This window comes from Bos mutus, chromosome 1, assembly GCF_027580195.1.
Source record: "Bos mutus isolate GX-2022 chromosome 1, NWIPB_WYAK_1.1, whole genome shotgun sequence".
In the NCBI taxonomy this organism is placed as follows: Eukaryota; Metazoa; Chordata; class Mammalia; order Artiodactyla; family Bovidae; genus Bos; species Bos mutus.
Window position 1 is genome coordinate 148255708 of NC_091617.1, and position 24590 is coordinate 148280297.

A 24590-nucleotide genomic window follows, 5' to 3' on the forward strand; every position below is an offset into this window, starting at 1 on the left:
CTTTTATAACTTTGTTTCTAGTTTTGACCTTTCTTTTCTGTTTAAAGATGTCCCTTTGACATTGTTTTATAAGACCAGTTTAGTTGTGATGAACTCCTTTAGCTTTTGCTCATCTCAGTTCGGTTCAGTTCAGTCGCTCAGTCCTGTCCGACTCTTTGCAACCCCATGAACCACAGCACGCCAGGCCTCCCTGTCCATCACCAACTCCCGGAGTTCACCCAAACCCATGTCCATTGAGTCAGTGATGCCATCCAGCCATCTCATCCTCTGTCATCCCCTTCTCCTCCTGCCCTCAATCTTTCCCAGCATCAGGGTCTTTTCAAATGAGTCAGCTCTTCGCATCAGGTGGCCAAAGTATTGGAGTTTCAGCTTCAGCATCAGTCCTTCCAATGAATATTCAGGACTGATTTCCCTTAGGATGGGCTGGTTGGATCTCCTTGCTGTCCAAGGGACTCTCAAGAGTCTTCTCCAACACCACAGTTCAAAAGCATCAATTCTTTGGCACTGGGCTTTCTTTATAGTCCAACTCTCACATCCATACATGACCACTGGAAAAATCATAGCCTTGACTAGATGGACCTTTGTTGGCAAAGTAATGTGTATGCTTTTTAATATGCTATCTAGGTTAGTCACAACTTTCCTTCCAAGGAGTAAGCGTCTTTTAATTTCATGGCTGAGGTCACCATCTGCAGTGATTTTGGAGCCCAGAAAAATAAAGTCAGCCACTGTTTCCACTGTTTCCCCATCTATTTGCCATGAAGTGATGGGACCAGATGCCATGATCTTCCTTTTCTGAATGTTGAGCTTTAAGCCAACTTTTTCTCTCTCCTCTTTCACCTTCCTCAAGAGGCTCTTTAGTTCTTCTTCACTTTCTGCCACAAGGGTGGTGTCATCTGCATATCTGAGGTTATTGATATTTCTCCCGACAATCTTGATTCCAGCTTGTGCTTCTTCCAGCCCAGCATTTCTCATGATGTACTCTGCATAGAAGTTAAATAAGCAGAGTGACAATATACAGCCTTGACGTACCCCTTTCCTATTTGGAACCAGTCTGTTGTTCCATGTCCAGTTCTAACTGTTGCTTCCTCAAGAGGCAGGTCAGGTGGAACTCTAAATCTCTCTTTCAAATCTGAATCATAACTTTGGTAGGTAGAGTACTCGATTGTAGGTTTTTCCTTTCAACACTTCGAATTTATCATTCCAGTCCTTTCTGACCTATAAAGTCTCTACTGAAAAATTAGCTGATAGTCTTTTGGGTGGTCCCTTGTATGTAACTAGTTGTTTTTCTCTTACTGTTTTTAAGATTCTCTCTTTATCTTTAACTTTTGACTTTTCAATTATAATATGTTTTTATGTGGGCCTTTTGGTTCTTTTCATTTGGGATTCTGAGATTCCTGGACTTGGATGTGTTTCCTTCCCCAGTTTAAAGACATCTTCAGCCATTATTTCTTCAAATAGGTCTTTTGTCCCTTTCTGTCTCTCTCTTCTCCTTCTGGGATCCCTATAATGTGAACATTAGTATGCTTGATGTTTTCCCAGAGATCCCTTAAACTATCATTTTTTAAAAGTCTTTTTTCTTTTCCAATTGGATGATTCCCACTATTCTGTCTTCCAGACTGATGACTCATTCTTCTGTATCCTCTAAACTGCAATTGATTCCTCTGGTGTGTTTCTCATTTCAGTTGTTAGTCTTCATTTCTGACTACTTTTTAATAGTTTTGCCTCTTTGCTGACGTTCTCACTGAGTTCATCCTTTCCTCTCCCAGTTTGGTGAGCATGCTTATTACTTTGAGCTCCTTTATCTGGTAAGTTGTTTGGCAGGTATTTTTCGTCTCATTTTGCCTGACTTTGTGTGTTTGTTTCCATGGATCAGCTAGCTGTCAGCTGTACCTCCTGGCCGTGAAAGAGTGGCTTTATGTGGAAAGCCCTGTGGAGCTCAGTGGCACACTCCTCCCCTTGTCACTGGAGCCGGGTGCTCCAGAGGTGATCCCTGAGTGGACACCTGCGTGTGTCCTCCTATTGTCGTGGGCCACAACTGATTATGGGGGTGCTGGTGTGCGGGGCTGGTCCCCACAGCAGAAGCCACTTTGGAGGGGCTTGATTTCAGCCAGGGCCACCTGCCAGGTGGGGTGGGATGGGAGCTGCTTTAGGTGGGACAGGTTCTTGGGGGATCACTGAAGTGGGGTGCATGGTTTTAGCTAGGTTGATGGAGAGTGATAGATACAGTGCCTGCCAGCACCAGGCCAGCTGGGTGATAGTGTTTTCCAATACTACAAAAAAAAAAAAATGGTGTTTTCCAGCACTTGTATCCCCAGAGAAAGTTCCGCCAGGTACAGGATTGCATCTCTGCCCCACTTTCCGTCTCTGTGTGGCCTTTTCTTTATGACCTTAGTCATAGGAAATCCGTTCAGTTCGCCTTTGGGTCAGTCTCAGAGATACTTGTTCTATGTATAGCTGTAGTTTTGCTGTGTCCACGGGAGGAGGTGAGTCCATGATCTTTCTACTCTGCCATGTTGATCTGGAACTCAGTAGTCAAACCGTTTTACAATCCCATCATTTGGAACAAGGATTCCAATTTCTCCACCTCCTTGGCGACACTTGTCTTTTGTGTATTTTCGATAGTAGCCATCCTAATGAGTGTGATGTGATATCTCATTGTGATTTGATTTATACTTCTCTGATGATTAGCGAAGTTGAATATTTTTCCAATACTTGACTATTTATACATCACTTTTGGAAAAATGACTCTTCCAGTCTTTATCTCATTTTTAATTGAGTAGTTTGATTTTGTTGCTGCTGAGTTATAGGAATTACAATGGACACAAGTTTGAGCAAGCTTCAGGAGATAGTGAACAACAGGGAAGCCTGGTGTGCTGCAGTCCATGGGGTCGCAAAGAGTTGGACATGACCGAGTGACTAACAACAATGTAATTGTAGCATCCCCTTTTGCTGGGATCCCTTCTTGGTTTTACAGTGGATTGGGTGTTTCAGCTTCTCAGTTGGGTGCTACAGTTCTCATGGAGGTGTTCTGATCTATATATTGTGGTTAATTAGGTGTCTCTGTGAGAGAAGGATGGTCTACAGCTTGCTCCTTGGAAGAAAAACTATGACAAACCTAGACAGCATATTAAAAAGCAGAGACATTACTTTGCTGACAAAGGTGCATATCAAAGCTATAGTTTTTCTAGTAGTCATGTATGGATTTGAGAGTTGGACCATAAAGAAGACTGAGGGCTGAAGAATTGATGCTTTTGAACTGTGGTGTTGGGGAAGACTCTTGAGAGTCCCTTGGACTGCAAGGAGATCCAACCAGTCAATCCTAAAGGAAATCAACCCTGAATATTCATTGAAAGGACTGATGCTGAAGCTGAGACTCCAATACTTTGGCCACCTGATGTGAAGAGCTGATTCATTGCCAAAGATCCTGATGCTGGGAAAGATTGAAGGCAGGAGGAGAAGGGGATGATAGAGGATGAGATGGTTGGCTGGCCTCCCCAACTCAATGGACATGAGTTTGAGCAAGCTCAGGGAGATAGTGAAGGACAGGGAAGCCTGGTGTGCTGCCATCCATGGGGTTGCAAAGAGTCAGAAACAACTGAGCAACTGAACAACAGCATAACTGTAGCATCCCCTTTTGCTGGGATCCCTTCTTGGTTTTACAGGGTATGGGTGTTACAGCTTCTCAGTTGGGCTCTTGAGTTCTCATGGAGGGGTTCTGGTCTATAAACATTGTGGTTAATTAGGTGTCTCTGTGGGGGAAGCAGGGTCTATAACTTCCTGGCCTGCTATCTTGCTGATATGACTGTCATAGGAAAATGTTTTTAGGATTTAAATAGAGTGTTCATGTTGTTAAGTTAAAAAAAGAAAATCCAAATATAAAACTATGCAGTCTGTTCTGAACTGTGTAAAAATATTCATAGAAAAATTACTGGTAAGAAATTCAGTCCCATAAAATGTTACTACTTGTCTGTACTCTAAATATTTTGCAACAAATAAACCTTTTTTAGTCCAGGAGGGGAGGAAGGCAACTAAATAAAGCAACCAGGAACTCAGAGGTGTGCCTGGGGGTCAGGTTAGGAAGGGAGCCTTTTGTATTCAGCCATCGAAAGAGCAGAGAAGTAGTGCTCTGAGGGCGTGCAGGACAGAGGTAGGAAGAAAGAAGAGTTGTGCAAAGAGGAAATGCACCTTTGGGACAGAGGGATGGGGAGAAAAGGAGCGAGCTTCTAAGTCAATCAGGAGGTCTGAGGCGCTGACGCCAGAACATCCCCAGCAGAGGCACACTTTGCAGGATCGGGCTTCTTCCCTCTGTGATGTCTGTGCCCTTTAAACCCAGGCTCACCCCAAGGCAAGGAAACCACAGGGGATGAGACAGGGGAAATGCCAGGAACTTCACTCCATCATGAAGTGACAGTCCAAAGGTGCCCAGCTAGAGGAAATTCCCCAGAGTGGGGTGGCCAGCCCTGCCAGTTTGCCAGGGCCGGCCTGGTTTCAGCATCACAGTCCTGCAACACAGGGCCCTCAGACCAGGTGAAACTGGGCAATGAGTTAGCCTACAAGCCATGCCCTTACACACACACACACACAGGGCTACCTAGCTTTGGCAGGCCTTTGAGGTAACTGAGAAGGAATTTTTCTTTTATTTAGACACTTCTCCAGTGGATGGTTTGGTGGAACCCCATTAAGGAATGAGCACTTTTGTGCAAAATAAATAGAAGTCTTGCTTAGGGCAGATGCAGCCGGAGTGTAGCGTGGTGTAGCGTTTCTGTGTGGAAGGCGCCCTCTGACTGATAAAGGATCCTGCCAGGGTGCACAGCTTGGCGAGCAGAGCTGTGGCTGCTCTCTAGCCCCTCCATCATCTTAGCAGGTGTTTTAATGGGGTGTACAAACCACACGATCGCCGGGGGCGGGCCTGCCACTCAGCCTCCACAAAGAATTTGGTTTCTGTCCTAGATGTCTCTAGCATCAGCAATGCCAGAAAAAAGGAAGACACTTTCATATTCACTGAACTATATATATATTATTTTTTTTGCCTAGGAACTATGTCTGTGTGTAAAATCCAAAATAAACATTGGATTTAAAAAAAAAAATTTCACACATAGGATAAGGACCTACTGGAAATAGATGAAGGAGAAATAAAAAGACACCCAGAGGGGAAACGCTGTAGCCGAGGATGAGGCTGGAGGGGGCCTCAGCCCTCTGATCTGCCTCTCTGATTCCAAGGAGAAGGAACCTGCCTGTCAGCTCGGGCGTGGAGACTGTCCTTGTTTTTTCAGCACACCTTGGGTCCGGCAGTGCCGTAAAGGCCACCCCGTCAGACCTTCACCTGTCTCGCTCCTTTCAGGCCTCTGGTGAAATGTGTGCTCAGGCTTTAAAGATATTTTGTCTATGTCTCTTCTCTTCTGTATTTTCCATCTTGTTGCCTCTTGGAATGACACTCTGGGTCATTTCTTCAAACGTGTCTTCCAGGTTTGAATTCTCTATTTCCTTCTTCGGTTGTATGACTCTTGCTGTGAAGCTTCCGTTGAAGTTAGTATGTATGTATGTATTGATAGGTACGTGTTTTGGTAACTGCGTTTTGTTGTTGTTGTTGGAAGTTCCACTTAGTTCTGGGAAGACTACATTACATGATGGAGTTTCCAGTTCCCAAAGGTATCAATAAAACTGCCTTGTTCGTTTGCCTCATTGAATTATTTTAGGCGTAAATTGAAGATTCCTTTCTTCAAGAAGTATTTGCCTTTGCTTCTGTGAGGTGTATAGAGGTACCACGAGTCTCAAAACACCTTCAACGAAATTCAAGGATTGAGATTCCAGGACCCAGACAATTAGCAGTGTCCGCCATATGAAGGAATGAACCAAGGAAATGAGAGAAACACATGGAAGATGGGAGCACACCTCAGCCAGAGGCTGTCCTGGGACCGCAGGCTCCAGGATGCATTTAATCCCTTCTCTGCGGCAGCAGCGACTGTGTCAACAAGAGCAGGGAGACCAGTGAACGCCCAGGAACATACAAACGTGGTGGAAGGCTGCCTGAAAGTAGTCAAACCACCCCAAACAGTGGCCAGAGCACTGTCAACAGAGGAAAATTGTCAGGGTCCCGAGTGCTCACCTGATAGGTGAGAGCCCTTGGTGAGGCCTCCAGGGCTTGTTGTGTAAAAATATCAGCCTCCTTGTGTGATATGAACATCTCAGATATGCTAATCTATGGAAGAAAGATATTTGCAAGTTGGGCGTTGGGGGCTTAGATCTGGGGCTTTTTTGGTTCTAATTGCTGTGTCATCGTGAAAGGATCACTTCCTCTCTCTGGGTCTTGGTTTCTCCAGTTGTGAACAGCAGCACTGTATTTGATCAGTGTTTTCTGGATTTTAATGCTCACACGAATCCCCTAGAGATCTTGTTAAGCTACGGAGTTTGATTCGGTGAGTCTGAGATGGGCTCTGGGATCCCCTTCTAGCTAAGAAGCTCCCAGGTGATCCGATGCTCCTGATCCGTGGCCCACATTGAGCAGAAACTTTTAAGGCAAACCCTAAGCTCCCCTCCCAGGTGGGTCTAGGCAAATAGGGATGCTTTGGAGGCTTACTGTTTAAACGAGCCCCCTCCTCCTTGATGGAATGATTCTATCGCATATTTCAGGGTGAGTCAGAGTCACCTTCTCCAGGAAGCGGGTCTCTGTCACCAGAGCCTCCAGCCAGGACCCGGCCATGTGGGTGCTGGCCCAACAGTGCTGTGACCTCTCCGTGATGGCAGTGCCCTGTGTCCAGTAGCTGCACAGTTCTGGGCACAGCTGAGACCTGATTAATGTTTGAGGCATAACTGAACAGAAGGACAAAATAAATTTAGCAGTGGATAAAATGATGGGGGAGGGGGTGACTCAGCATATTCCTGAGCCAAGTCTCTGTTTGCTCTCAGAACTGCAGATATCCATCTGGCTCCTGTCATGGACTAAACTGTCTCCCCCGCCCCATCCTGACCCCAGCTAATGCATTGAAGGCCCACTGTTGTTGGTCTTTCCTAGCTAAGTCGTGTCTGACACTTTTAACGCCCCATAGACTGTAACCCACCAGGCTCCTCTGTCCATGGAATTTCCCAGGCAAGAAAACTGGAGTGGGCTTTTCCCGACCCAGGGATTGAACCCATGTCTCTGCATTGGCAGGAGGATTCTTTACTTCTGAGCCACCGGGAAGTACCATTATACTTTTTCACAAATGGTACACAAGTTTCCATAATTGGTTTTCTTAATAATGGCGCTTCCTCTGTGGGATCATGGAACATCACAAAAGAGGTCTGAATATAAAAGGCCTTGGGTTCCCTATATATTATTCACATTTGGCAATATTAATAAGTTACTGAACTGTAGAAGTTACACTAAGGACTGGAGGTGATGTATCTTCTATCCGTAACTGAACTTCAGTCGGAAGTGTAAGTCATGTGCCCCTCTGTGCCTCAGTTTCCCCATATAAAGTGATTTAATTACATAGTAGTAAGCATAATTCGGTATAGACCTAATAGAAGCAGAAGATATTAAGAAGAGGTGGCAAGAACACACCAAAGAACTGTACAAAAAAGATCTTAATGACCCAGATAGCCAGGATGGTGTGATCACTCACCTAGAGCCAGGCATTCTGGAGTGCAAAGTCAAGTGGGCCTTAGGAAGCATCACTAGGAACACAGCTACTGGAGGTGATGGAATTCCAGCTGAGCTATTCCTAATCCTAAAAGGTGATGCTGTGAAAGTGCTGCATTCAATATGCCAGCAAATTGAGAAAACTCAGCAGTGGCCACAGGACTGGAAAAGGTCAGTTTTCATTCCAATCCCAAAGAAAGGCAATGCCAAAGAATGCTCAAACTAGCACACAACTGCACTCATCTCACACGCTAGCAAAGTAATGCTCAAAATTCTCCAAGACAGGCTTCAACAGTACATGAACTATGAACTTCCAGACATTCAAGATGTATTTAGAAAAGGCAGAGGAACCAGAGATCAAATTGCCAACATCTGTTTGGATCATTGAAAAAGCAAGAGAGTTCCAGAAAAATATCTACTTCTGCTTTATTGACCATGCCAAAGCCTTTGACTGTGTGGACCGCAAGAAACTGTAGAAAATTCTTCAAGAGATGGGAATACCAGACCACCTGACCTGCCTCTTGAGAAACCTGTATGCAGGTCAGGAAGCAACAGTTAGAACTGGACATGGAATAATAGACTGGTTCCAAATTGGGAAAGGAGTACATCAAGGCTGTATATTGTCACCATGCTTACTTAACTTATATGCAGAGTACATCATGTGAAATGCTGGGCTGGATAAGCATAAGCTCGAATCAAGTTTTCTGGGAGAAATATCAATAACCTCAGATATGCAGATGCCACCAACCTTATGGCAGAAAGCAAAGAGGAACTAAAGAGCCTCTTGATGAAAGTGAAAGAGGAAAGTGAAAAGGTTGGCTTAAAGCTCAACATTCAAAAAACTAAGATAATGGTATCCAGTCCCATCACTTCATGGCAAATAGATGGGGAAACAATGGAAATAGTGACAGACTTTATTTTCTTGGGCTCCAGAATCACTGCAGATGTGGACTGAAACCTTGATATTAAAAGGCTTGCTCCTTGGAAGGAAAGTTATGACCAACCTAGATAGCATATTAAAAAGCAGAGACATTACTTTGCCAACAAAGGTCCATCTGGTCAAGGCTATGGTTTTTCCAGTGGTCATATATGGATGTGAGAGTTGGACCATAAAGAAAGTTGAGCACCGAAGAATTGATGCTTTTAACTGTGGTGTTGGAGAAGACTCTTGAGAGTCCCTTGGACTGCAAGGAGATCCAACCAGTCCATCCTAAAGGAAATCAGTCCTGAATATTCATTGGAAGGACTGATGCTGAAGCTGAAACTCCAATACTTTGGCCACCTGATAGGAAGAACTGACTCATTTGAAAAGACCCTGATGCTGGGAAAAATTGAAGGCAAGACAAGGGGACGACAGAGGATGAGATGGTTGGATGGCATCACCGACTCAATGGACATGAGTTTGAGTAAACTCCGGGAGTTGGTGATGGACAGGGAAGCCTGGTGTGCTGCATGCAGTCCATGGGGTCACAGAGTTGGACACGACTGAGTGACTGAACTGAACTGAACTGAGCTGAAGCAGAACGCAGCTCTGAAACTGTTTCTGAGATTACATCTTTGGTAGTGTATCTCAACAGACTCTTCTGGAGTCAAAAGCTCAACTCAAAACCAGAAAAATGGTGACTTCCCTGGTGGCCCAGTGGCTGCGGCTCTGTGCTCCCAATGCAGGTTCAATCCCTGGTCATGCAACTAGATGCCACACGCCTCAGCTAAGCGATCAAGTGCTGCAGCTGAGACCCCCGTGCAGCCAAAGAAGTAAATATTAAAAAAAAGAAAAAAACAACTGGAGCTCAAGGATTAGTCAGTCACAGATGTTTGGTTGATTGGAGTAATATTTTTTAAACTATTGATTTTTGAACTGCTGTAATTTCAGATACAGGAAAGTTTAAAATAATGAAAGAGACCATTAAATGTCACTCTATGGTAGTCAATTTGAAAACCTAGAAAAAAGACTCCTCACAAAATGTTAAATACCAAAATTGATGTAGGAACAAATTTTAAATAAAACATTTATAGAATGGAAAAGTAACAAGATTTGATGTGGAAAAGGCCCCATCAGAATGAAATGGCTGTGTAACTGAGTTTCACTTAATCTTTAAAATACAGAGGGGCTTCCCTGATGGCTCAGATGGTAAAGAATCTGCCTGCAATACAGGAAACCCAGGTTCCGTCCTGGGTCAGGAAGATCCCCTGGAGAAAGAAATGGCAACCACCCCAGTATTCATGCCTGAAAAATCCCACGGAGGGAGGAGCCTGGTGGGCTACAGTCCAATGGGTCACAAAGAGTCAGACACGACTGAGTTTCCCTATCGGTCCAGTGCTTAAGAATCTACCTGCTTATGCAGGGGACATGGGTGCAATCCCTGGTCTGGAAAGATTGCACATGCCACGGGGCAATAGCCTGTATGCTGCAAATACTGAACTCACTCTCTAGAGCCTTTAAAATTTTTATTTATTTTTGGCTGTACACAGCCAAAAATAAATAAATAAATAATTGAAGATATAGATAATTACAATGTTATTCAAGTCCTTGCTACTCAAAGTGTGATCCATGGGCCAGCAGCATCAGCATCACTGGGAGTTTGTTGGCCCCCATCCTTGCTGCTAAATTAAATTCTGTGTTTTAACAGGAGTTAAATCCATTAGAAAGGTGATGCATGTATATTAGTGATCAAGAAACTTGGGCTGAGGGAGTGGTTCTCAACTTTGGCTGAATAATGGAATTATGTGAAGAGTTTTTTTAAAAATACTGACATTTGAGTCCCACCCCCAGATATTCTGATTTAATTAATCAGGTGCATGCCCTGGGCCCCTGCATTTAAAAATATTCCCTAGATGATTGAAAATCAGAGATAAAAACTGGCCTTAGAAAAATATGGAAAACTTTAAGAAATAAAGCTGACAAAGAATGTATCCCCAAAGCAAAAAACAGAATAAAACTACAGACAAATCTCATTTATGATTAAAAATAAAATCCAGTTATGATAAAAATAAAGTAAGACCAGGCAGAGTTATTTCAGGAATATAAGCAATAATTTGCTGGTTTAATAACCAGCTCTGGGAAAGATTTTTAAAAGGCCTGATTTGCAGCCTTTGTCAATTCTTGTGGTGTAAATACTCCAACCTGGACTAATTTTAAGCACAGTTCATTTTAAGCTAATTTTGCTTCTAGCAAAGAATGGTGCTAATTTTAAGCTAGCAGCACGATCTTAACTGGCTTGAAAATTTCTGAAAATGAAACAACTAGCTCTCACAATCTGCTCGATGCCTCACACCCGTAGAGGTTGATTCAAAATTAGGACATCCCCCCACGAGCCCGTTCCGTCAGCACTTTGGAGAGGAGAGACTCGTGATGTCAGAGAGCGTCCCATCCCAGGTGTGTTCAGGGGGGCTGCCTGGGGGAGGCGCCACCTCCACGCAAGCACATGCCTCATCCCTCCGTGCTGACTCTCGTCCTGCAGGCTTCACTCAGGTCCTGACCCGCTGCTCCTGGAAGGCATGGGACTCTCTGACACCTGCTTGGCTGCCAGAACAAGCCTGTCCCAGACTCGCTGGGACCACTGTGCCCCTGTGGTCATGACAAAGCCCAGGTTTGACCAGGTCCTTCAGAGGTGGGTGGGAGCATCGCCTGTTTCTCAGCAGGCAGACCTGGCAGGGCATGCGTGCTGCTTTGTTAATCCACAGACACCCTTTCAGATAAGGTTGCCCTTTCCCAACCCTGAAGGGAGCGGACAGAGAGGGCAGGGGCCCGCCTAACGTCCTTGGGAAGCAGGGTGGGTTTCCTGCCCCGGTGGCGTCCGTGGCGTCTGTGGCCGGCCTTCACGTCCTCCGAGGTTCATCTGCTCTGCCTTGCACTTCCTTGCTTCCCTGGCTTAATCGTGCCAGTTCCATTTCTCTTTCTGGAACTGCAAGCCTCTGACATCGTTCCAGGAAGCTCCCATTTTACTGACATACCCAGAGTCCATTTTCGTTATTAGTGAACTCTTCCAGAACAACACCATCACTCCTGACCTAGGCGGCTGCCTAGTGTGGGACTCCACCTTGGTGTTCACGTCAGCTGTGGTGACAGTTTCCAAGCGGTCACTCTCCTGGCCTGGTAGGAGGGCTCCATGGCAGGGCGGTCGTCAGCAGCTTCCCGGGTTACCCTGTGGTGTCAGGGGCCCCTAAAGAGCTCCTGGGAGCCCTGCGCTGTGCGGAGTCACACACGGCTGTCTCCACCCTGCAGGGACGGTGGCAAGGGGTTGGCAGAGATTCTGCCGCATGAGCTTGTCTGTTCTCCGTGGGACAGGTTTTATCTATTATTCACCAAACCAAATGATGACTGAGCACCTCGGAGGGGCCCTTTGGCCGGAGACAGAGCAATGAAGCAAACGGATGTAAATCCTTGAGACCTGCATGTCATCAGGGGAAGGGAAAATAAACGAAAGCAGACCAGAAACAAACAGATAAGGTGATCATAGGGATATGGAGAAAATAAGAGTGCGGAGGCTCAGGGAGGGAGGGAGGGAGGGAGCTTGCTCGCTCAGAGTCGGGGACAGACGCCGCGGGAAACGAACCATCCGAGTGTGCAGGAAGGGTCAGCCCTGGGAGGAAGGGACCGGGAGCCACAGAGGCCGCGAGGAGGGCGTGGGCTTGGCGTGTCTGTGCGTGCCAATCTTGCGGGCGGGCAGGGGCTGGGTGCTGAGTGCCGAGGGTGGGCTTTGGACTCTCACCAGGACAGGACTGTGGGCGGTCAGAGGTGGGAGGTCAACAAGACAACATTCGGTAGGGGGAGAGGGCCCCGTGGCTGAGGTGTGGAGAGGGAGGGGCTGGGGCGGTCACGAGGCAGGACCCAGGCTGGGGGGACAGGGTCACCAGCCTTTCAGACCGCGGTAATGCCACGCCAAGCTCAGTCATTTGAGCTCACTCGTCACAGACACCTCCGCGGTCAGAGCCTGTCACCGAGGCCCAGAAACACAGCAATTACCTGTCAGAGCTAAAACACAACAACATGTATTTATGCCGAAACAATAGTAATCACAGCGCAACGCCTCTCCGGGCTGTTCTCGCTGACCCCGCTTGCCCTGACCGCTGACCCCTGCATCCTCATGCTCCACTCGGCCCACCCGCTCTGGGCTTACGCTGCCTGACCCTCCCAGGCCTCGGCCACCTCCGCCCGCTCCCCCAGCGTGGTTGCTGCCGAGCTGCTGGCAGGCAGGGTCAGAGATGCAGGGAGCAGACAGGTTTTTGGAAATGTGTTTGTCACATGGTACACATCATTAATATCTGATTGCTTTGACATAACTTATTCATCTCCAGTCCTTTATCATTCTGGAAGAAAGTAGTCTCTTGTCTCTTTACCCATTTATTCAGTCTACAGATATTTGTTGAATCATAGCTATAAGCCCCCTGGGTAGGAGCTGGAGATACTAAGGCAGGGTACCCTACCCCCTACCCCCAGGACGTGGCCACCTGCAGATGTCACTGCCTCTGGCTCTTCACTGGGCACCAACACCAACCAGAGTTTCAGACCACAGAGCTAGACTCTCTCTCCAGTAGAAGGAAAGAAATGAGAATCACGTTTCTCATTTACTCTGTGCCAGATACTGAATAAGGCACGTACATCTACAGACCTAACCTTTATTCCTCACAACATTCTGGAGAATGGATGTGATCGTTCCCATGTGCCCTGATGAGTGTATTGTGGCCAGGAGCGGTGACATCGTTTGCACACTGATACACAGCCAGTTAACAGCAGAGCCAGGGTGGCAACCAGCTTTGCTTGGCTCAAAAACCCACGCTCTTTCCACTCCACTGTAGTTAAAACATAAGAAAGCAGATCAAACTGAGATTAAAGGAAGGACTTGGGCACGTGCTCAGGCCCACCTCAGTCAAAGAAAAGCATGAGGACAAGGAGGAAGTCAGGTGTCAGGGGTCATAAGGCCTCAAGAGCCACCAAAGAATCATGAAAACAAGAGCAGCAAACACAAAGGGACATCATGGAAAACCCAGCCAGCTGCTTCATGTCACAGAGTGAGTCACCCCCGGAAGACCTTGGAGGAGGATGAGAAAATGGACAGGTTTGGGGATAATTATCTGAACTTGCTGGGAGGCAGAGTCCTGCCAGATGCGGCATGTTTAGCAGCCAGCTGCCTGGAGGTGGGGGGCAGAGGGCTCTCCTGGGACTTCAGGTAAAAGTCAGCCAAATGGTGCCCTCGTCTCTGGGTCTAGAGGAGGAGCCCTAGATCCCTGCGTCTCAGCCTGGGTACCTGCACCCACAGGATTATGAGCAGCAGCAGAAGACACAGGAGTAAGAGGACAGATTTTTTCAAGAAAATGTCCATTTTACTTAAACATTTGAACAAAACCAGTGACATTATTTTGATAACAAATGTTAATATATTATGCAAGAGATAGCCAGACATGGAATTTGAAGATAACCCGTTTTCAAGGAAGTCTCATGATTTAGGTGGATCACTTGAAGCTTCGTTCCTAGATGTCTCAGTTCAGTTCAGTTCAGTTACTCAGTCGTGTCTGACTCTTTGCGACCCCATGAATCGCAGCACGCCAGGCCTCCCTGCTGCTGCTGCTAAGTCACTTCAGTCGTGTCCGACTCTGTGCGACCCCATAGACAGCAGCCCACCATGCTCCCCTGTCCCTGGGATTCTCCAGGCAAGAACACTGGAGTGGGGTGCCATTTCCTTCTCCAATGCATGAAAGTGAAAAGTGAAAGTGAAAGTGAAGTCGTGTCTGACTCCTAGCGACCCCATGGACTGCAGCCTACTAGGCTCCTCTTTCCATGGGATTTGCCAGGCAAGAGTACTGGAGTGGGGTGCCATTGCCTTCTCCGGCCAGGCCTCCCTGTCCATCACCAACTCCCGGGGTTCACTCAGACTCACGTCCATTGAGTTGGTGATGCCATCCAGCCATCTCATCCTCTGTCATCCCCTTCTCCTCCTGCCCCCAATCCCTCCAAGCATCAGGGTTTTTTCCAATGAGTCACCTCTTCGCATGAGGTGGCCAAAGTATTGGGGTTTCAGCTTCAGCATCAGTCCTTCCAATGAAGTCCTGGGTAGGACTGATCTCCCTTAGGATGGACTGGTTGGATCTCCTTGCAATCCAAGGGACTCTCAAAAGTCTTCTCCAACACCACAGTTCAAAAGCATCAATTCTTTGGCTCTCAGCTTTCTTCACAGTCCAACTCTCACATCCATACATGACCACTGGAAAAACCATAGCTTTGACTAGACGGACTTCTGTTGGCAAAGTAATGTCTCTGCTTTTTAATGTGCTGTCTAGGTTGGTCATAACTTTCCTTCCGAGGAGTAAGTGTCTTTTAATTTCAGGGCTGCAATCACCATCTGCAGTGATTTTAACGATCCATAATTGTTTGCTGGGAAATACTGAGACGGTCCACATGGTTATCTTAAATTTGTAACAAATCAGCTGCTCACATCCCACCCTTAGATCGGTTTTAACCAACGATAACTGAACTCTCATCCTGGGCTGGAGGTTCTGCTGGGTCCTGTCCGAGATTAAGAAGGTATTATTCACGTAGTAATCCCGAACGTATGCCCACAGTAACTGTAACATCATCTGTTACTTAGGCTATGGTAGAGGCCTGTGGAAAGAGTTATGTGCAGTCAGAGGAGTGATTAATTTTACCTGGGAGGGGGGCCATGGGTGAAGACTTTGAAGAGAAGTTTCATCTGAAGGGAAAGGATTCTGCCATGGGGCTCTCCCTCACTCTAGGCCCAGGAAACAGGGAACTTACTGCAGCTGGAGTGTAAGGAACACAGGAGACACTGGCCAGAGGTTGGTAAGGTAAATCACTGGGCTCAGATGGCGCAAACCTTGAACGTCATCCTGGGCATCCTAGACTTTATTCTGGAGACAGTGGAAGGCCAGCATTGAAAGGTTTAAGATGGGTGAGAAATACAACCAAACCTGTATTTTAGGAAGCTCATGAAGGTTGGAGGGTGACTCGGAGGGAAGAGGTCTTGTAATTCAGATTCTGGGCAAGCCATTCTGAAGCCTTTCCTAAAGGCATCGAGCCCCTTGGGCAGCTCAGTCCATTCCCATCACATGCAGATTTGAGACATTTATGGAGCCCATTGCAGTATGTAATCACCCCTATAGGATGGATGTATATATTGCTCTGTCACAATTGTTGGTAGTATTTCAATAGATGCATTTTAATACAATTGGTTTCCTCTGTAATCTTTTGTGTTTTCTTTTGTGCCCTTGAAAATATTGATTTGGGGACTCTCTTGGTGGCCCAGTGGTTGAGACTTCACTCTTCCACGGCAGGGGAAGCAGGTTTGACCCCTGGTTGGGGAACTAGAATCCCACATGTCTCACAACATGGCCAAATATATATATATACACACACACACATATATATATATACACACACATACATACATGGCCAAATATTTATATGTGTGAGTGTGTGTGTGTGTATTGTTTTGGGAAAGACTCTATGGACTTCACAGACTGCCAAAGGGTTCATGATCAAACATTTGAAGATATTACATAGACCATCTTCTTTCCTTTCTCCACATGCAGTAATTCCTCAGTCAAGTGAGCGCTTATCAAATGTCTCTCCCAGGCTCAGGCCTGTGTCAGAGGCTATGCTCTGAGGATCTGAAACCAGGCTGCCTGGGCTGGAATCCGGCTTCTGCTTTTTTGAACCGTGTGATTGTGGCCAAATAAACTTTCACCTCCCAATTTTCTCCTTGGTAAATGAGTACAGTAGTAACCCTCACTTCAGGGGGCTGTTTTAAGAAAGAAATCAGTTAATGCATGTGAAGCTTTGGGCAGTGTCCAGCCCCCTGGTCCCAGAACACAGAGTGTTTACTGTAGAATCAGGGAGACGTTATTACAGGGAAGAGCCCATTTTGACTCCAGGCTGGATGTGTTTCTTTGACTTTAACCTTTGCTTTTCATTGCTTTTGTTATTATAATCTTACATAATGGCCTGCCTCAGGGAACTCTGCCCCTATGCCTGAAGGTTAAGCCAAAGTTGTTTGTTCAGGGAGACACCATGACTCCCTCTACCTGTGGATGGCTACAGTTCAGTTCAGTTCAGTTCAGTTGCTCAGGCATGTCCGACTCGTTGCGACCCCATGGACCGCAGCACGCCAAGGCTTCCCTGTCCATCACCAGCTCTCGGAGCTTGCTTAAACTCATGGCCATCGAGTCGGTGATGCCATCCAACCATCCCATCCTCTGTCGTCACCTTCTCTGCCTGCCTTCAATCTTTCCCAACATCAGGGTCTCTTCAAATGAGTCAGCTCTTTGCATCAAGTGGTCAAAGTATTGGAATTTCAGCTTCAGCATCAGTCCTTCCAATGAATATTCAGGGTTGATTTCCTTTAGTATTGACTGATTGGATCTCCTTGCAGTCCAGGGTACCCTCAAGAGTCTTTTCCAACACCACAGTTCAAAAGCATCAATTCTTCGATGCTCAGCTTTCTTTATAGTCCAACTCTCACATCCATACATGACTGCTGGAAAAACCATAGCTTTGACTAGATGGACCTTTGTTGGCAAAGTAATGTGTCTGCTTTTTAATATGCTGGATGACTACAGGAAGGAAGAAATTAACGTATCCCATCCTGAGGCCAGTCCAGGGGATAGCTGCAAGATTGATGGCCTTTTACTTTACCCCCTCACCTCCTCCCCCTCAGTTCTATAAAAGAATCTGGCATCCAGACCGTGACAAGAGGTTATTTTGAGACATTAGTCTGCCATCTTCTCGGTCTGCCAGCTTTCCGCATAAAGTCATATTCCTTGTCTCAACACCTTGTCTCTCGGGTTTCTTGGCCTGTCGTGTGGTGAGCAGAGTGAATTTGGATGTAGGAACATGGTAACCTCAGGTGACACCACTCCAGAATAGAGCTGCTGTTTGATATGACTCTCATTGCTTTGGTTTCCATTCTTCAGGTCTTCCTAAGAATGACCTGAATGAAGGAGTCTTCTGGGGCCTAGAAGAGAAAACAACAGTTTCAAAGGCCCTTGCTGAATCATCTAACTTCAGAGAAAACAAAACAGAACTTTAGGTCCTGCCCTGATGCTCCAGGCCGGTTGCATCTGTCTGGGACTTATCACCCCCTGTCCAGAAACATTCCACCCCCTACACCTGCCCAGAAGACTTATCACCCCCTGCCCAACTACAAATGCCATCTCAACTAAAGAATACCCAAAACATCCCGCCTGATTAACATTTCCCTTATCACTTCCACAAACCTCCCAATAAATATGGAGCCTCCCTGATCCCTCTCCGCGCTCAGCCTGGTTGTTAGGCTGACTGTCACCCCTTCTTGCCTGAATACTTCTGAACCTACTTCTGTTGAGGTCGTCTTTCCTTTTTCTGCCTCGGCCCGAACTATACCTTACACTGAAAAATTCAGCTGAAAAAGAAGTAGTCACAGAATCCCTTCAAAGTCTACATTCATCTAAAAATGTGGTAGCCATCTTAGTTGATGTCCCCAAAAGCAGAACCCAAGGATTTGTGGCAGGTTGCATTTGGGAAGTGATTCCAGGCCTCACAGTAGGGGAAGCAGGATGTGGTGGAGGGGAGGGGGCACAGCTACAAAGGTTAACCAGCAGGCTGCCTCCGAGGGCAGCGGGGTGGGGGGGCCTGGGGCCTCTGAGAGGTCGTGCAGAACACGGCCAGCTGTCCTGCCAGGGTGAGGGGGTGGTGGGCTCATCCACCAGCAACTCTCCCTTGTCTCTGAGGGCTGGCTGGGGGTCTCACGTGTGAGCCCAGAGAGCTGTGGTGGCGGAAGCCGCCCACAGACAGGCCACACGGGTGCCTGGGGAAAGGCCCGTGTGTGGGAGAGAGAGCTGCCTTTGAACGCCGCCAGCCCCTGCCTGGCGTTGCTTCAGTGGGGATGGCGGGGGAGATGTGCCATCACGGGCAAAAGAGACAGTAAACAGATGAGCCTCTCCTTTATTTGATTTTAAAATGTTACTGAAAGAGGTTTAACTCCACCCTGCATCTTTCAGCGGCTCCCTGCCCTCCCCTTCTTGCCATAGCCTGTGATTTTCACCCCAATATTGCTTCAGCAACTTATGTGTGATTTGGTCTTTATGAGTGTGTTTATCAACAATCCCAGCCACCCACACACTTCAGAGCCATTATTATGGTTAACACTTGTCAGTGATTTTAAGCCAGGGGGTGGGTGGGTCAGGGGAGGGGGAGAGGAGCGGGGTGGCTGTGTCAGAATATATTCTTTATTTTGGTACCTGCTTATTAGCAAAGAAAACTGAGTCCCTGGAGTGTTTCTTCTTCTCTGTTCTTGTCTGTTAATCAAACAAACACCATGACTTGCAGTGTAAAATCTTAGGACCGTGGGATGTTAGATTCATATGGCTAGACTCCAATATAAGTGGAGTCGTAAAACTCATACTTCTTTGAACAAATGAGTGACTGTCACGCTGTTAAATTCCATAAAAAGCAGTTACATCTGCTCAGTTTCCAGGTGAGAGAGCATGGATACTGGAGAGCAAATTTATCATCATTATTTTAAAAAGCACTCAGTAAGGGAGAAGAACTGTAGGATATCACAATTTTATCTATACTATGACTACAATTATGTACGAATTGTGTCACTTTAGGGGCAAGAACAGGAAGGTAAAATGGAAAAATGAATATTGTTTTCCAATGCAGTCCATTTTATTTTTAAAACAGGAGGAAAGACAGACCATCAGTAACTTATCACATCCCAGCGTGACATGAAATTCTTGACGTGGTTTTATTTCCCTCAGCAACTTTTCTAAGCTCATACAAATTCATTGAGGAATGCCCCCAAATTTCCTTCCACCCCTTTCTCTCTCCTCTAGGCTAAAACGCTGGAGCTGGCCACAGCAGCCCTGCAAACATGGATAAACCTGGAAACCAATACACTAAGAGAAAGGAGCCAGACACAAAAGACCACCCATTGTTTGATCCCATTTACATGAAATTTCTGCAAAGAGGAGATACTATGGCTTTGGAAAGCAAATCAGTGGTTTCCTAGAGGCTGCTGGGAACAGGGATTGAGTACAAAAGAGCGTGAGGAAAAGCCTCAGGGTGCTGGGACTGTCCTAAAACTGGAGTGTGGTGGTGGCTGCATAGTTGTGAAAATGTATGATAAGTCAATTACACAATCATGCTTTTTGAGGGAGAAAGAAAAGGAAAAAGGGTTGGGTGCAGGGTGAGGTGGGGGGAGGGAGAAAAGCCCTGGGAACTGTAGAAACAACCTCTAGCTGCTGTGGGGTAGACGAGCTCCCTGATGAAAGAGCTATAGCACCCTCACTCGCAAGGGACATCCAGCAGCCCCTGAAAATAAACCTTGGCCCCCAACACACCCTCGAGGGGAAAACAGCACCTGTTTTGCACAGGAACTTCGCTTCAGGACAAGCAGGTCAGCAATAGCACCAAAGGGGGAGCCGTGCATTTGGGCTTCTGCATTTTCTAGCAGACACATTAAAAATGGAAGCAGAAACAGATTGCATTAACTTTAACAATATGTTTCCTTTAACCCAGTATGTCCAAAGTATGATCGTTTCAGTGTATCATCAGTATAAAAACTATTGCGATATTTTACTTTCTTTCTTTCATAGGAAGCCTTCAAAGTCTGTTACCAGTCCAATGGCATGTTTCAAATTTGACCAGCTTCATTCTCAAGTGTTGGAAGGCCACAGGTGGCTACAGCCTTGGACAGCACAGGCCTAGAGACATCTTGTCGATACTCCAGAGACTTCAAATTGTTTGAAGAGAGAATGGTTTTCATGCAGACGCCCACTGCCAACTAAACAAACAAAGAAAGGTATATATTGGATTGTGTAAAACCACACTCATCTCTGTGTGATCCTCACTTTTTTTAAATTTAATTTTTCAGGGCTTCCCTGGTGGCTCAGTGATAAAGAATCCACCTGCCAATGCAGGAGACACAGGTTCAACCCCTGGTCTGGGAAGATCCCACTTACTGCGGAGCAACTAAGCCCTTTGCCACAACTTCTGAGCCTGTGCTCTGGAGCCCGGGAGCCGCGACTCCTGGGCCCACGAGCCCCAGCTAATGGAGCCTGCATGCCGTAGGCCTGTGCTCCTCAATGAGAGGCCCCACCGCAGTGAGAAGCCTGCACAATGCAACTCAAGAGGAGCCCCTGCTCGCCACAAATAGAGAAGACCCCGAGCAGCAAGGAAGACCCAGAGTGGCCAAACATTAATAAATAAAATTATATTAAAAAGTAAAGTCTAAAAAAGTTAATTTTTCACATCAGTTCAGTTCAGTTCAGTCGCTCAGTCGTGTCCGACTCTTTGCGACCCCATGAATCGCAGCACGCCAGGCCTCCCTGTCCATCACCAACTCCCGGAGTTCACTCAGACTCATGTCTATTGAGTCAGTGATACCGTCCAGCCATCTCATCCTCTGTCGTCCCCTTCTCTTCCTGACCCCAATCCCTCCCAGCATCAGAGTCTTTTCCAATGAGTCAACTCTTCACATGAGGTGGCCAAAGTACTGGAGTTTCAGTTTTAGCATCATTCCTTCCAAAGAAATCCCAGGGCTGATCTCCTTCAGAATGGACTGGTTGGATCTCCTTGCAGTCCAAGGGACTCTCAAGAGTCTTCTCCAACACCACAGTTCAAAACCATCAATTCTTGGTGCTCAGTCTTCTTCACAGTCCAACATCCATACATGACCACAGGAAAAACCACAGCCTTGACTAGACGGACCTTTGTTGGCAAAGTAATGTCTCTGCTTTTGAATATGCTATCTAGGTTGGTCATAACTTTCCTTCCAAGGAGTAAGCATCTTTTAATTTCATGGCTGAAGTCACCATCTGCAGTGATTTTGGAGCCCAGAAAAATAAAGTCTGACACTGTTTCCACTGTTTCCCCATCTATTTCCCATGAAGTAATGAGACCAGATGCCATGATCTTCGTTTTCTGAATGTTGAGCTTTAAGCCAACTTTTTCACTCTCCATTTTCACTTTCACTTTTTTAGTTCCTCTTCACTTTCTGCCATAAGGGTTGTGTCATCTGCATATCTGAGGTTATTGATATTTCTCCCAGCAATCTTGATTCCAGCTTGTGCTTCTTCCAGCCCAGTGTTTCTCATGATGTACTCTGCGTATAAGTTAAATAAGCAGGGTGACAATATACAGCCTTGACGTACTCCTTTTCCTATTTGGAACAAGTCTGTTGTTCCATGTCCAGTTCTAACTGTTGCTTCCTGACCTGCATACACATTTCTCAAGAGGCAGGTCAGGTGGTCTGGTATTCCCATCTCTTTCAGAATTTTCCACAGTTTATTGTGATCCACACAGTCAAAGGCTTTGGCATAGTCAATAAAGCAGAAATAGATGTTTTTCTGGAACTCTCTTGCTTTTTCCATGATCCAGCAGATGTTGGCAATTTGATCTCTGGTTCCTCTGCCTTTTCTAAAACCAGCTTGAACATCAGGAAGTTCATGGTTCACATATTGCTGAAGCCTGGCTTGGAGAATTTTGAGCATTACTTTCCTAGCGTGTGAGATGAGTGCAATTGTGTGGTAGTTTGAGCATTCTTTGGCATTGCCTTTCTTTGGGATTGGAATGAAAACTGACCTTTTCCAGTCCTGTGGCCACTGCTGAGTTTTCCAAATTTGCTGGCATATTGAGTGCAGCACTTTCACAGCATCATCTTTCAGGATTTGGAATAGCTCAACTGGAATTCCATCACCTCCACTAGCTTTGTTCGTAGTGATGCTTTCCAGGACTCACTTGACTTCACATTCCAGGATGTCTGGCTCTAGGTCAGCGATCACACCATCGTGATTATCTGGGTCATGAAGATCTTTTTTGTACAGTTCTTCTGTGTATTCTTGCCACCTCTTCTTAATATCTTCTGCTTCTGTTAGGTCCATACCATTTCTGTCTTTATCGAGCCCATCTTTGCATGAAATGTTCCCTTGGTATCTCTAATTTTCTTGAAGAGATCTCTAGTCTTTCCCATTCTGTTGTTTTCCTCTATTTCTTTGCAGTGATCGCTGAGGAAGGCTTTCTTATCTCTTCTTGCTATTCTTTGGAACTCTGCATTCAGATGCTTATATCTTTCCTTTTCTCCTTTGCTTTTCACTTCTCTTCTTTTCACATAGTCCTGAAGAATTGTTTAACGACGCAGTGAGTTTCCTATTCAAGTCTTGGCAGTTTAAATCCCTACAGTCAGCACACACTGCTGCATTTAAAATTAACATTAAGTGGAGGCATTTTGAGACTAGAAATTATGAAGCAAGGATTTTAGTTAAGATTAAAGGTTAATCCTTCACCAGCAAACTGCATTCTGTCCTCGCAAGAGAACAATCGTGATGATCTACAGTAATAAATCTGATTATTGTCATTATGGAACTCAAACTATTTGTCTAGAAATGACAGCATCTCAAAGACCAACCGGTTGAGAAGGTTTCAGGTGGACTTTTTCGGTTTGGTTTGATTGGGTGTGGGATAGAGGTTGTACAGTATTGGAAAATTCAATCATTTAAAGTACTGTCAAAATTCTTACACCCTACATTCACTGATGGGTTCTGATCTGCTGTTTCATTGCAGGAGAATCTGAGTAATTCTACAACATTCACTGTCCCTACTTTAACAATTGTACTTGTAGCTGACTACCCAGCTTTCTTGTGAAAATAAAAATTAATCTGCTGCTGGAGTACCTGAAAAAATATTTCTTTTCCCAGTAACACTAGAACTATGTTTTCTCTGTCGACTCCAAGAGCTAAAGAATAAAGCGACCTCATAGAGTCAGCGGAAGGAAGGCAGGTGATTATTTGTTTTCTGGGTTGTTGTTGACGGTTCTCGGAAATCCCCCTTTGCTAATAGTCACCTTTTGTTCTGCTCTTCCTATCTGGGGTTGGAAACTGTGCCCTTGGGCTGCAGGTGTCTCTCTTGGGCCCTGCTGGACTGTTTTTTATCCCTGTCCCCTTCTCCTCACTTCCTGCCGTACAAACAGCCTGGAGGCCAGGGACAGTCTTGTGTCAGAGCCGCGAGGGCTGACTGGCTTTTTGTTTCAAGGCCGGGCCCTCAGCAGATGGGGGGATAGACCCTCTCATCCTGGCCTACAGCCCTGGTCCCTGCAGGTAACCAGACCACCTCCCCTTCACGCGTCCACCCTGCCCACTTGCTTTCCGACCCTGGGATCTCCATTCAGGCCTCCCAGGCCTCCACGGTCCGCTTGAACACTCGTCTCTATCTCAGCCCACAGTCTTTCCCTTCGCACCTTCTGCACTAGAACCAGGGTGGAGAAATGTGTCCCCCCAGCCCAGGATGGGCCAGACTCTTTCCCCTTGCTGTCCACAGACCCTAGCCTATGTCGACAGTCAGCCCGAAGGCCTCCCTGTGTTAGCGGCAGGCCCAGCTGAGCCCACGCTGGTGCAGCCTCTGGGCTTCTCCGCTTGCCAAAGGGCGGGCTCCCTCTGTGGTCTCCTTCAGCCAAGGAGCAACTTTGTTTCTGACTGTTCAAGGAAAACAAACTCCCATTGCTCACTGATGCATGTTTTAGTTTAGGTTCTCCCTGAAACAAAGCCTCGGAACGAGACCTGGATCTTGGGTGCAAGGAGCCTTCTGGGGCAGGGACCTGGGGCCAGGAGTGAGGGGATGGGAGAGGAGCGGGAGGAAAGGCCAGCAGAGGCTGTGTGCATCACTGGCGCTCCTTGTGAGCCGTGGGGGCCCGTTCTTGCTGGGGATCCTCCAAGAGATGCTGTAGAATGTCTCCCAGAATTGCTCCCCTGAAGAACCAGAGACCGAGGCCTTTTGTCCCGGACTTTCCGTTCCCCCAGGGTTGAGGGTTGCCCTGGGAGTGTTCACAGCCGCCTGTACTTCGGGCTGCCGCTGTAAGGGTGACGTGGAACACCAAGGCTGCAAAACACCCTGAGGCGGGGGCTTAGGTTCCCTGAGTGTGCAGAGTGTGCCCCTCCTCCTGAGGCCCCAGACGGATGGAGGGGAGGTGATCGGCAGCGG

The 24590-nt window shown here is 46.6% G+C and overlaps 1 long non-coding RNA gene across 2 annotated transcripts; it reads left to right on the top strand.

Moving 5' to 3' along the window:
- The first annotated feature begins 532 nt into the window (after window positions 1-532).
- On the top strand, window positions 533-20779 carry LOC138991835 (uncharacterized). Of its 2 annotated transcripts, none has more exons than XR_011467736.1 (3): window positions 533-1805; window positions 20213-20418; window positions 20491-20779. It is a non-coding gene; the product is annotated as an uncharacterized lncRNA (long non-coding RNA). The 2 variants fall into 2 exon arrangements; XR_011467728.1 differs by lacking the exon at window positions 533-1805 and adding an exon at window positions 11691-12071.
- Window positions 20780-24590: the final 3811 nt, after the last annotated feature.